The sequence below is a fragment of the Myotis daubentonii genome, chromosome 12, assembly GCF_963259705.1.
Source record: "Myotis daubentonii chromosome 12, mMyoDau2.1, whole genome shotgun sequence".
Classification (NCBI taxonomy): Eukaryota; Metazoa; Chordata; class Mammalia; order Chiroptera; family Vespertilionidae; genus Myotis; species Myotis daubentonii.
This window is the reverse complement of record NC_081851.1, coordinates 20,345,451-20,359,601: the sequence shown is the minus strand read 5'-3', so window position 1 is coordinate 20,359,601 and position 14,151 is coordinate 20,345,451. Positions and strand designations below refer to the sequence as shown.

The 14,151-nt window shown below is 48.7% G+C and overlaps 1 protein-coding gene and 1 non-coding gene across 2 annotated transcripts in view; one reads left to right on the top strand and one right to left on the bottom strand.

Annotated features, from left to right (window-relative positions):
- Positions 1-14,151, top strand: part of LOC132213926 (protein Daple-like) — a 135,968-nt gene that overhangs the window by 111,660 nt on the left and 10,157 nt on the right. The window lies entirely within an intron of this gene.
- Positions 2,049-2,251, bottom strand: LOC132214063 (small nucleolar RNA SNORA74). Its single transcript, XR_009448161.1, has one exon. It is a non-coding gene; the product is annotated as a small nucleolar RNA SNORA74 (small nucleolar RNA).

The following is a 14,151-nucleotide window of genomic DNA, read 5'->3' as shown; positions in this document are numbered from 1 at the left end:
CTGGTATGTTTTTGTAGAGAAATAAGCTGACAGTCTTATGGGAGCTCCCTTGTAGGTAACTGACCATCTTTCTTTTGTTGCTTTTAAGATGTCCTGTCTTTAATCTTTGTCATTGTCATGATGATGTGTCCTGGTGACAAGCCTTTTTGGGTTCATCTTGTTTGGGACTCTGTGCTTCCTGGACGTGTGTCTCTTCCTTCACCAGGTTAGGGAAGTGTTCGGTCATTATTTCTTTTAATATGGTGTAGTCCCTTAACCTTTCTTTTGTCCTTGTACTCCTATAATGTGGTTGTTGTTAATGTGTCATGTTGTCCCAAAAGTCCCCTAAACATTCCTCATTTTTAAAAGTTCTTTTTTCTTTTTGCTGCTTTTGTCTTCTGTGACCTTGTCTTCCAAATCACTAATTTGATTCTCTCCTTAATCAAATTATTTATTTTCTCTAGTGTATTCTTCATTTCAAAGATTTTACTCTTTATTTCTGACTGGATCTTTTATATGGCTTAAATGTTCTTTTTCATGCCCACTATCAGTTTTCAAGTTCCCAATGATTTCATCCATTCTTCACCTAACTTAAATTAACTATCTGAAATATTGCTTGCCTCACTTTGTTTAGCATTTTTTCTGGATGTGTCCCCTGTTCTTAAATTTGGGGCATGTTTCTTTGCATTTTGGCTGCCTCTGTGTGTTTCTTTCTTTGTATTAAAATCCAGGTCTTGGTAGTGTGGCTTCGTGTAGTAGGAGTCCTGTGGAACCCAGTGGCAATTTCTTCTTGTTCATCTGAGTTGAGTGCTCCAGGGATGTCCCGTGTGTGTTATGTGAACCTTCCTGTGGCAGTTGATTCTTGATGGCTGTTGGCCCATTCATGTAGTGATTCGATGCTCAGGCTAGTTGGCTGTGACCACAGTGTACCCTGCCTACAGTGTAGTGTATGAGCTGCTGACAGGTGTTGACCACATGGAGCGCAATTCATCTCAGCGGGGTCTGGTGCCTTCCTAGATCTCTCTTTGGATCTGCCGCTTCTGAGGCTAATTGTATCCTTCTCTGATGTGCTCTGAAGCTGGCTATCGGCTTGTTGTTCCTGGGGCTTCCTGGGAGGGACTCTGGTGCTGAACAATGTCAGATGCTTGATGTGACTCTCCCAGGGCAATCTCTTTGCATCTACAAAGCAATTCACAATTTGTGACAGCCTCTGCTAAGGCCCAGTGAGCACAGGAAGGTCCAAGCAGGGCACCAAAGCTGGCTTTGACTAGCATTGAGCCTGGGGGCAGGTCAGCAAAAGCCCCAGAGCACACCATGTTCTGCCTCCCTGTCTGCCTCCATCTGCCGGGTGCCTGTTTGTCTCAGTTAATGAAAGAGTCTCTGGAAGCACTCAAGTTGCATGAGGGAGGTTCTCAGGGAGTCCCCAGGTAGAGGTGAGTGGTGCTCACCAGATGGATGCAGGTTCAAGCTCAGTGTCAGTGTTGGGTCTGAGGCCACTCAGCAAATGTCCCAGGGGATATCAGGTCCAGCTGCCACCCCCTGGGTCCTCACACATCCTTGAGCAGTGTACAGAAGACGCAGACCTGGCATTGTTTGTAGGAGGAGAATGAAAAAGTCAAAAGAGGCTGCTTCCCAGGATTGAAGGTGTCTGGAATCTGTAGTCTGAGATCAGCTGTGTGAGCTTAAGGGCTTTGCAGAAGGTCTGTGGATTCTCAAAGGCCAGAGAGCTGCTTCCTGTTGTAGATGACTCATGGATTCCCACAGGGGAGCGAGAGCATGGTGGCATCATGCAGGTGCAATCCAGCCATCACGTAGTGAAAAGTAGAATCCCCTCATGGGTGGCTGATTTCAGCAGATTCATCCCTCCATTTCTGTCCTAAGAGAACTGGAGCTCTCTCCAGACTTCCGACCAGATGCATGCTCACTGGCTTCCCGGGCAGCACTGTCCCTGCCTTCTTTCCTCAAGGCTGGGTGAGCCAGGCTGGCTGGAGTGTAGGGAAGGGAGGATAGAGGTCCGTTTGGAGGGTTGAAATGCTGTGAGAACTTTTAAGGCTTAAACTTGTTTTCTGTGTGTCTGCTCCCACACTATAACTAAGCAGCCAAAGTGATGCTTAGCTCACTCTCAAGGAAGCACAGTTCTGCCCTGCACCAGTGCCACACATCACCAGAGCAGTGAAGGGAGCTACTGGAGGAAGAAGACAATGCATTCCTCTCCCAGCAGTGTAACACCCTCACAGGCATGATTCTTTCTGGAGAGCTGACCCCTGCTGGAGCACTTAAGGCTTTTAGGCACAGAGTGTAATGATCTGATTTATATTTTTTAAAGATCACTCTGATTTGCATTTTCATTTTTATTAAAAATTACTTCTTTAATTTTTTTCAATTAGGGATGACATTCAATATTAGTTTCAAGTGTACAAAATAGTGGTTAGACATTTATATAACATATAAAAGCATCTCCTGATAAGTCTAGCATGGGATATCTTTGAAAAGGGTATTAATCCTATTCACGAGGGCTCCACCCTCATAACCTAATCAACCTCAAAAGACCCACCTTTTATTTATTTTTAATCAACCTTATTTGGGTGACATTCATTAATAAAATTGCATAGGTCAGGTGTGCAATTCTATAATGCATCATTTGTATATCGCATTGTGTGCTCACTGGCTTCAGGTCAAGTCTCCTTCTATCACCATTTATCCCCCCTATGCCCTCTTCAGCCTCCCCTACCTGTCACCACCAACCTTACCCCCTACTCCCCACACGCCACCCCACCTGCCACCCCACACCCCACACACCCAGCCCCCATCTGCCTCACCACATCCCCAATGCACAGCCCCCATCTGCCACCCCAACTCCCCTCCCGCCAGCTCTCATCCCCCAACACTACCCCTCACCCCCACCTCCCACTCTTACCCCAACCCAACCCCCCACCGCCCCCCCATCACGCACCCCACACCCCACACCTCCCATCCTCCACCCCCAACTTCCCAGCCCCCACCCTCCACCCCCCTTACCCTGCTTGTGATTTGACATTTGAAATGATATTTGAGATGTGTCTTGAGAGCACGGGTAGGATTTAGACAGATGAAGAAGGTGAGAATATGCTTCAGGTACAGAGAGTGGACATTCGGCCTGGAGGCAGGAGAGATGAACACTGGACAGACCAGAGCATATGCCCTTCAGATGCCTGTGAGTGAGGGGTCAGGGCAGGGAAACAGAAGACCCTGCATGGAGGGAAAGGGCAGAGGGATAAGGGGACCAACCACAGAGTGGTCAGAGCAGGAGAGACAGCAGCCCCTCCATGGGAAGGCAGGGCAGCAGGGTCAGGGGACCAGGGGAGGGGCCGATGGACAGGTATGAGAGGGAATGCTGCCAAGGGGCAGGGCTGGGGGCAAGGGCTCCACCATGGGGAACAGGGAACTCTCCATGGAGGGGTCTGTTTCTCCTGTTACCTATCTCTACTCCCATGTCCCCCCTTCCCTGGCCCCTCCATGGATGGTGCCCTAACCCCCCCTATCTTGCTCAGACTATGTGGGGTCCTTTGTCCTCCCTGCCCTGCTACCTCCCTGGATGATGCCCTCTCCCCCCTGCCCTGCCATCTATTTCAGGACCTGTGCTAAAATCCTTGCTGTCTCAAAGTAGGCTTCCCTATCCCCCCAGCCTCTCCTCTCCATGGAGGGTTCCCTGTTCCCTCTCATGCATGCCCTGTCCCTCCATGAAGGATTCTGTCTCCTCCATGCCCTTCTCCCTCAAACCGGGGCTCCCTTTCTCCACTGCTTGCCCCCTCAAAGTGAGGTTCTCTGTCCCCCTGCCGTGCCCCCTCCACGAAGGAAATCTTCCTCACTGACCCTCCCCCTCAAAGTGGGGTTCTCTACACCCCTGCCATGCCCCATCCATGGAGGGTACCTTCTCCTCCCTGCCTCTCCCCCTAAAGTTGGGATCCCTGTCCCCCTGCCCAGCTCCCTCAATGGATAGTTCTGTCTCCTCTGTGCCCTGCTCTCTCAAAGTGAGGTTCCCTTTCCTCCTGCCCTACCCTCTGCATGGGGATTACCTGTCCAACTGCCCTGCCCCCTGCCCATAGAGGGTTCCTGGTCTCCCCTCTCCTCCCTGCCCTGCCCCCTATAATTGGGGTTCCCTTCCTTCCTGTCCTCCCCACTGCATGGAGGGTTTGCTGTACCCACTATTCCATCCCTGCAAGTGCAGTTCCTGTCCCCCAGCTCTAACTCCTTTCTGAAGGTTTCCCTGTCCCCCTGCCCTGCCCCCTCCATGAAGGTTTCCCTGTCTCCTGCCCTCTACCCTCTATGAAGAGTCCCCTCTCCTCCCTGCCCTGTCCCCTCCATGGAGTGTGCCCTCTCCCCCCTGCCCTGTCCCATCCATGGAGGGTTTCCTGTTCCTCTGCTCTGCTGCCTCCAAGGAGTGTCCCCTCTACTCCCTGTCTGACCCATCCCTGTTGGGTTCCCTGGCAAGCCCCCCCGCCTCGAGCCCTGCCCCCTCCATGGAGGGTTCCCTGCCCCACCTGTTCTGTAGCCTCCATGGAGGTTTCCCTGTCACCACTGCCCTGCCCCCTCCCTGGAGGGTCCCCTCTCCTCCGTGCCCAGTCCACTCCAAGGAGTATGCCCTCTCCCCCCTGCCCTGTCCCATCCACGGAGGGTTCCCTTTTCCTCTGCTCTGCCCTCTCCATGGAGGGTGCCTTCTCCTCCCTGCCTTGTCCTCTCCAAGGAGAGTCCCCTCTCCTCTCTGCCCAGTCCATTCCATGAAGGTCCCCACTTTCCCTGCCCTCCCTCCTCCATGGAGAGTCCCCTCTCCTCTCTGACAAGCCAATCCTTGGAGGGTCCCATGTTGCCAGTCCCCACTGCCCTGCCCCATCAATGGAGAGTTCCCTGTTCCACAAACCCCCTGCCCTTCCCCCTCCATATAGAGCACCCATGCCCACTATCCTTCCCTTCCTTGGAGGGTCCTTTCTCCTCCCTGCCCTGTTACCTCCATGGAGGGTCCCATCTCCTCTTTAGCTATAACCTCCATGGAGGGTCTCTTCACACTCTGTCCTCTTCCCTCCATGGTGGGTCCCCTGCTCCACTGCCCTGTCTCCTGCATGAAGGGTCCCCACTTCCCCTGCCCTCCCTTCTTCATGAAGTGCCCCCTCTCCTCCCTGCCCAGCCCATCCTTAGAGGGTTCCCTGTATCCCTTCCCCATAACCCTGCCCCCTCCATGGAGGGTCCCCTATTCTCCCTTCCCTGTCCCCTACGCTCCCCGCTCCATGGAAGGTACCTTCTCCTCCTTGACCCATCTCCTCCATGGAGGTTCCCATCTCCTCCCTGCCCTTCCTCTCCCTGGAAGGATCCTTCTCCTCCATGGCATGTCCCCTCCATGGAATGTCCCCTCTCCTCCCTGCCCTGTCCCCTCCATGGAGGGGTCCCCTCTCCTCCCTGTCTGGCCCATCACTGTAGGTTTCCCTTTCCCCGTCTCTGCCCTCTCCTCCCTGCCCTGTACCCTCCATGGAGGGATCCTTCTCCTCCCTGACCCATGCCCTCCGTGGAGGGTCCCTTCTCCTCCCTACCTGTCCCCTCCATGGAGGGTTCCCATAACCCTACTGTCCCCCTGCATGGAGAGTACCTTCTCCTCCGTGACCCGTCCCCTCCATGGAGGTTCCCATCTCCTCCCTGTCTTGTCCCCTCCATGGAGGGTCCTCTCTCCTCCCTGTCTGTCCCCTCCATGGAGAGTTCCCATCACCCTAACAGTCCCCCCTGCATGGAGGGTCCCAACTCCTCCCTGCCCTTCTCCATCATGGAGGGTCCGCTCTCCTCCCTGCCCTTCCCCTCCATGGAGGTATCCTTCTCCTTCCTGACCCATCCCCTCTATTGAGGGTCCCCGCTCCTCCTTGCCTGTTCCCTCCATGGAGGGACCCCTCTACTGCCTACGTGTCCCGGAAAGGAGGGTCCTCTCTTCTCCTGGCCCATCACCTCCATGGAGTTTCCCCTCACACCCATGCCTGTCCCCTTCATGGAAGGTTCCCTGTCCCCACTGCCCTGCACCCTCCATGGAAGGTCTCTTCTTCTCCCTACCCTTGCCGCCTCCATGGAGGGTCCCATCTCCTCCCTGCCCTCACCCCTCCATGGAGGGTCCACTCTCCTCTCTACCTGTCCCTTCCATGGAAGGTTCCCCACTGCCCTGCACCCTCCATGGAGGGTCCCATTTCATCCCTGCCCTGTTCCCTCCATGGAGGATCCCCACTCCTCCCTGCCTGACACCTCCATGGAGGGTCCCCTCTCCTCCCTGCCTGTCCCGTCCATGGAGGGTCCCCCTTCTCCCTGCCTGTCCCCTCAATGGAGGGTTCCCTTTCCCCATGGCCCTGTCCCCTCCATGGAGGGTCCCCTATCCTCCCTGCCTGTCCCTCCATGGAGGATTCCCTGTCCCCACTGCCCTGCATCCTCCATGGAAGTTCCCTTCTTCTCCCTACCCTCCCCCCTCCATGGAGGGTCCCCTCTCCTCCCTTCCTTTCCCCTCAATGGAGGGTTCTCTCTCCCCCCTTCCTGTCCCCTCCATGGAGGGTCCCCTCTCCTCCCTGCCCTCTCCCCTCCATTGAGGGTCTCCTCTCCTCCCTACCTCTCCCCTCCATGGAGGGTCCCTTCTCCTCCCTTCCTTTCCCCTCCATGGAGGGTCCTCTCTCCTCCCTGCCCTGCCCTCTCCATGGAGGTTTCACTGCCTCTCCTACCCTGCCCCCTCCATGGAAGGACCCCTTTCCCCTGCCCTGCCCCATCCATGCAGGGTCTTCTGTTTCCCTGCCTGTTCCCATCACTCACAGGCTCTGCGAGGCATGTGCTCTGGTCCCCAGTGTTCATCTGTCCTGCCTCCAGGCCGTGTCCACTGTCTGCACATGAAGCACATCTCACCGTCTTCATCTGCCCAAATCCTCCCGGGCTCTCAGGATACATGTCAAATATCATTTCAAATGTCAAATCACCGAGTGATCTTTTAAAAATATAAATCAGATCCCCCTATTCTCATGCCTAAAAGCCTTCCTGCTGTGACAGCAATTTCAACCCACACTAGGGCCCTCTATGCCCCCCCGACCCCCCGCTCTCTGCTGTTCCCATCCAGCCTGGCTGTCCTTGCCCTGGGGCACTGCCTCTCCTTTTGGGGTGGCTTCCCCAGGTCTCCATGGGGCCAGCTCTGTCTCAACAGCCATGTCTCAGTTTAAACATTTTGGGGAGCCCTTTCCTGAGCCTGCTAGGGAGTCACTCTGCTCTGAAGCCCCCATGTAGCCAGCCCTATGGTATATCACCTGGCAGTAGGTCACAATACTAACAGAGGTCAGAATGGTAAGACAGGTCATAGAGGTAACCTAGCCACCATGCCAGGCCAGCCATGTGGGCCAACCTCTCAAGTTTTCTGGTGGTGGTGTTGTTAAAAATCAGTGAATAAACATTTATTGACCCCAACATACCAAAGGCCCTCTACAGAAACCACAGGAGGTGTGGCTCTCCTGGGTCCTGGCCCTCAGTAACTAGGTGTTCTTCAAAGTGAAAACTGGGTGGGAGGGTGGGTCAGAGAAGCCAGGGAGGGACTCCACTTGAGTTGCTGTCTTTGAGGCTGGAGGAAGGGATCAAAGGCCAAGATTTTGGAGAGCCCCAGGAAGCTGGGAATGGCTTTGGCAGGGACACAGAAGGGAACTGTGCCATAAGGAATGGATTCTGCACCTCCCCATGTGCAGGACCCTGAGGCCTCCTGGGAGGAGGGCAACCCAATGAACCACCTCAGGTTTCTGACCCACAGCACCTGGGATCCCACACTTTGTCCTGTGAACCACTGCGTTTAAGGTCATAGGTCAGGGCACCAATAGAAATCTTTTGTGTCCCTGTGGCTCCCTAGTCATATAAGCTAAGTCTATTTTCTTCATGGCTCTTCCTATCTTCTGAAATAAAGTGTGGCCTTGGTTCTTGTTCGCCTGTCTCTCAGGCCCTCTCAGCACCTGAAAGGTGACCTGTGAAGGCCAAGCCCCCAAGACCCAGGTAGACAGCACACACTTGCTGAATGATTTCCTGAGCAAAGAGCTCTTTTCGGACTTCATATATTTTTTATTTGTAATAAACCTGATTCATTAACATGTACATACATATGATATCTTCATCCTCTTTAGGACATCCCACATAGATTCATGAATTTTTAAAATATCTTAATTTTTTGGTCAAAACCCGCGTCTCAATTTCTTGTTCAGAAATGCAGTAGCTGCTTTATGTCCTGCCTCGGGGAGGAGAGGGTTCTGACTGCAGACCAGGTTCATGCCAGGATGTTGCTCCTGTTCCTGGTCCTTCACAGGCCAGTCCTTTGGCCTCTGGTGGCCAGTTGACCCATGATGCGCCCTTACACCTCATCTCCTGTTCACCAGCCTGGTGTTGCTTCCTGCGTTGGTCACAAGGTGCAATATACAGATCCTGTCACATAGAACCCACACCTGAAACCTATATGTTTTTGTTGACCAATGTCACCCCAATGGATTTAATAAATAAAAACATTTTTTTAAAAAACACACATTAGTTATTTTGCAGATTGAAACTGGTTCAGGGAGATGAAGTGACTGGTCTGGGGTTCCCCAATATTCCCACTGCCCATGATTCTGAATGCCCAGCACTTTCTTGTCTTTCTCCCATTAGACTTCAAAGGCCCTGCCTTTTAAAAATCCAAAGGAGCTGAAAAAACAGTAGGAAGCTTCAAACCTCCTTTGGAAAGCGAACTTTAAGTCAGCAGAGTGGAACATCTTCTCTATGAGTGTTTCTTTGCTTCTTTGTTCATTCATTTGCCAAATGTATGTTTTACAGACATTTCTAGAACTGACCTTTTCAGTACTGGCTCTCCCTCTCAGAAGGTGCCTAGGCCTGTGCTAGGACCAAAGAGTCCCCAGTGCTGAGTGGGAATTCAGCAATGACTTTTGAAGGTTTCTTTTTAAGAAATATATACAAATTCTGAATTACTTTTATCACTAGATACTAGGAAGGGTTCTCCCCTCACAAGAGCCTTTATGCTATTTTCACAAGACCCCTGCTCAGTATCTAGTGAAAGAAGGTCAGCTTACTTTACAGAAACACAACAGGTGAAACCACAGCATGGTTTTTATAATAAGAAATTTCCTTTGCACATTGTACCGAGGAAGAAAAACCTTTAAGAAGAAATGTCAGATAGAGTTACAGTTTTGTATGAATAAAGATAAGTACGGACCAAAGTTGCAAATATATTCAGTATGTTCAATGTGCAGAAAAAATATAGCTTATTTATTTATTTCTAAATGGATTTTCTCTTGAGTCCCCCACCACGGGATAGAGGGGACAAGAGCAAAAGAAAATATTTAGCTCAATTTAATATCTGAGTTCAGCCTCATGAACTGAATCCTGTCTTTAAATGAACACAGTGCCTTTCCCATTGGTGTTATATGGGATGGGAGGTGGAGCTATTTTGTTTTTCTGCCAACAGGGGCAGAGTCTTTGTATCGCCTATTGTCGCCCAGGGAGTAGCTAGTCTGGGTCCATGTGTGGGGTCCTACTCCAAGTTTCCCTCTGGAGTTCTCACCCAGAGAGTGAGGACATGCAGCATCCCTGCTGGGGGCTCCCAGGCTGCCCCGATAATCCCAGGGGAGCAGTCCTCAGCCCTCCAATTCTAACCCCAGTGTCTGTGTGTCCCCCTCTCCCCTCTGAGAGTCCTGGCTGCAGAGGAGGGGACAGGAGGCATCTGCAGTTCCCTGCCCTCAATCTCTTCATTTGTTCCCACAGTTACCAGAGCCCAGAAGGCTTTGCTTCTCCTTCCTATCCGTACAGACCTTCCCTGATGGAAAATTTGAGAACACTGGAAAACAGGGCACATGAAGACTTTTCAAGAGTATGTAAGTGTTTACAAAGTATTTGAGAAAATTAATTTCTAAATTCTGTTTCTTCTAGGTACTCTTTTCAAATTTGATCTGCCTGAGGAGTCATCTGTGATTTTTTTTTCCCATCTCACCTTTCCCAGTTTCTCCTCTCATTTTAGTAAAGAAAACTATGCCTTCCCCACCTCCTCAAAGAAATCTTACCATTGCCCCTGGGTGTGACACTCTCTAGCCCTCTGAACTATGAGTGCATGCCAACTAATGGCACTGCATGAAGCAAACTCTTTCTGAGAAGGAATTCTTAGGGTAATCTGAAGGCAGCAGGAAAAACAAAAGCAGAGACCTCAGAGGTATTTGGAGCCTTTGTCACCTCCAGCTACACAAATGTTAAACACAGCCTGACACCTGGACAGACAGTGTAAAATCTCACAGTGCTCAAAATGGTTGATAAAAGGGAAAAATGGATAAGTTTTTGTTAAATAAACATCTGAATAAGAACGAAAAAAAAACACCTAGTTGTCTTCCATAATTCAGGCACCTTACATGTATTGTTCTAATCCCACAATGGTCCCCATGTGCCTCCCATTTTATAAAGCAGAGAACTGAAGTCAGAGAACTGAAGACAGGAGGCCAGAATTGGTGGGGGTCCAAATCCAGCCAAGTCGGCTCCCCCAGAGCAAGCTGCCTCCTGTGTCCAGGGTTTCCTTGTCCTCCCTGATGGAAAGTCTGACCTTCCGTTCCTAAGACACATGCTGGTGTCTTCATGAATTTCAACCAATTTCCAAAAGGACCAGTGGGAAAAGAATTTATACGGTTAAGGACAGCAATAGGGACACAGAAGAGACTCTCATTCAGAACAATTGGAGCATAGAAAATGTTTACAGATCTGCTTCCGAATAAATGAATGAATGTCGCACTGGGCTCAACGTTTAGACAGGTGCAGCTACAGAGAGAATCCAGACACCACTCAGCTGCTCTGTAGACATGGGAGCATCCTACGAATGACACTTGCCATGACACCTGTCTTGTTGACAAGAATTATGCAGATGGCTTCAGGGGTTATACAAAACTTTATATAAATCAAAAAAATCTTTAGCCAGTACCAGTTTGGCTCAGTGGATAGAGCATCAGCCTGCAGACTCAAGGGTCCCAGGTTCGATTCCGGTCAAGGGCATGTACCTTGGTTGTGGGCACATCCCCAGTGGGGGGCGTGCAGGCGGCGGCTGGTTGATGTTTCTCTCTCATGGATGTTTCTAACTCTCTATCCCTCTCCCTTCCTCTCTGTAGAAAATCAATAAAACTTATTTTAAAAAAATTCTTTAGAAAAAAATCTTTAGTTGTTGTTTTTTTAAAATGAATTACTGAATCTTCTGAAACTTATTTTGGCTTTTGCAAAAGTTCAAAAAATTCCACATTCTTTTTATAGTTTCTTCCTTCGTTGATTTTTTTTTTCTCCAATACTGGAAAAAGATAAAAAAATAAAGGCATGTTGAAAGAAGAACATAAAAAGTTCTCCGTAATTTCACATCCCACAGTTAGATAATAGTATGATCTTTTCCCTTTGTTTCTTTGTGGTTTTTTTGTTTTTATATAGGTATGTATATGTATGCACAGTATAAAGTTGCCAAATTTGGAATTATATATTCAAATGTGTATGCACATATATTTATAAAAATATATGTACACATACTTTTTGCTTCCCCTTGTTCTTAAAATTATACCATAAACCTTCCCGCATATTCTAAGAGAGTCCTATCTTAATGGCTTTGTAATATTCCAGCATATGTTTAAATCACAATTCAGATAACCAAAATTCTATCACTGGTCATTTAAGTTTTTCCCACTTGTTCAGTGTTATGAATAATAAAAAGAATCAGCACTTTTTAAACTTTTTCTGTTTTTTGAATTAAAGAAAACTAATTTTAAAATCACTAGAAAATCCTTTGAGAATAGAAATGTTTTATTTTGCACTTTGCAGTAGAGTAGCCAGTAGCCGCATATGGCTATTGAGCTCTTGAGAGGTGCTTAGTGCAACTTAGGAGCGTGATTTCACCTTTTACTTCATTTTAAATTAGCCACATGTGGGTAATGACTCCCTTATTGGTCAAAGCAGAACTTGAGAGCGCCGAATCCTAACCACTAGACCTCCAGGGACTGTGGTACATAGAATGAACAACATAAACTGATGAACAAAAACAGATCCAGAGACAGAGAAACATCTATCAGACCATCAAACCCTAAAGGGAAGGTAGGGGAGGGTGGAGGTAAGAGGGGGAGATCAACCAAAGGACTTATTTGCATGCATATAGGCCTAACCACTGGACATAGACAACAGGCGGGTGAGGGCATGAGTGGGGAGGGTGCGGAGGGTAATGTGGGGATAAGGACACATATGCAATAACTTAATCAATAAAGAAATTTTAGAAAAACAGACAAACAACAAAGCAGAACTTGAAACTTGGGAGCTCAGTGCACTGCTTTGAGAATTTGCTTGTATGCAGGAATGCCCCCATCTTGTGGCCTTTTAGAATATTGCTTCTGAAATTTTGGGAACTAAGGTGTATTAGCAAGTATGAGCAAGTATTTTTTCTTGTAACGTCAGAATGTTCATAAACCATAAATGTCACCTGGTAGATTATATAAATTATCTGGAAGTTTTAAGACTGGCATGGCTAAAAGACAGTCAGCACACAGGGCAAATGAATTGCAGGGGACAGAAAATATTTAGAAAAACACTAAGAATAGACTCACTCTTTTGATTGGGACACAGGGAGGATTTTAAACAGAGGGACCTTGTTATCTCCCAAGTCCAACCATATTACTATGTGCAGATAAGGCTTTGTATGGTTATTCCTAGAATTAGTACAATTGGGAAATGATCACTTTTAGGCATCAAGGATATCTTTTTCCAAGAATGGCGAAATGTGAAGAGTTCCTGGAAGTTATTGCATCCTCGAAATTGCCTTGAAACATATTGTATTGGAGATTTATCCCTAAAGCACACCCCTTTGGGGAATGTTAACCAAATATCCGGGATGCTATTTTAGTCTTTTTTTTTTTTTTTTTTGGAACTTCGAAAGATCAGATTTAATGCCGGGGTCTAACCCCAGCAGGTCCAGGGGTCCCCAAAGGTGTGGACGGAGTTGGCGAAGAAGGAATGACACATAGGCAGCGTTCAGGTGATCATCATAGCCAGGTTCTGTAGCTAGGTTCTCTTGCCATGTTCTCTCGCTAGGTTCTCCAGCCAGGTTCAGTCGCCAGGTTCTGTCCAGGTTCTCTAGCCATGTTCTCTTGCTAGGTTCTTCAGCCAGGTTCTATAGCCAGCATCTCCAGCCAAGTTCTGTCTAGGATCTCCAGCCAATTCCTGTAGCCGGGTTCTGTCCAGGATCTTTTGCCATGTTCTCTCACTAGGTTCTGTCTCTAGGTTCTGTCTACTTTAATCTTTAGGGCTCATTCTAAACTTAGCAGAAGAAATGGGAAAAGGGCAATAAAATGAGGTCCAATGTACTTTGTGAAACAAGGCAGAATGGCCAAACCTCAAATCCCCTGCAACAAATGAGGTAAATTATCAAGCATTGGAAAGTTAATCCCATAGCTAGTTACTGGAATTTATTGAGCCATATGTAAGTAATGAGCAACAACTATCTTGTGATCTGTAATTATTGGGAACAATCAAGTTTTTATAAGGAAGCTCAGTTTTTGTTTGGTTTCAATGTCTCACATTGGCCTTGGAACAGTTCCCTGTTGCATTAGAAGAACTAATACATCTATTGTGTTTCAATAAAAGCTATTGGCTGTTATTTATTTTTCTTTTAGGATAAGTTAGTCATAAATGACTATGGCGGGCGCCCTGGGGCTGTGGTCTCTTCTCCACATCCCGCAGGGTGGGGAGACTTGAACCGGTTCGAGCAAGTTAGGAGGCTCTTTCGGGTTTAAAGAATAATGAAAGACAGACATAAAATAGATTAAAAGCTTGGGCTGGGTGTGGTTTCTGACCTCTGATTCCAGGGACAGACAGACAGAGTCTGCCCTCTGGAGGGAAAGGCACAGAGAGAGCCAGCTCTGAAAGCTGTTTATTATATACTCCAATTACAGGAAGTTACATCACATCTGGGTGGGCCTGAGACATCATGAGATCCATCCCCTTAACACTGGGCAGGAGAGTCAGACTGAGTGACATCCAATCTTTTGACTGGTCCCGCCCTCAGGGCATGGCTCTGACCTTGCCCTGAGTCCCAGCTGATGTCTATTAAGCCAAGTGTATTCTAAGGGCCCTTAAAAAATAAGTGATTCTCTGATAAGTCATCAGAACCCA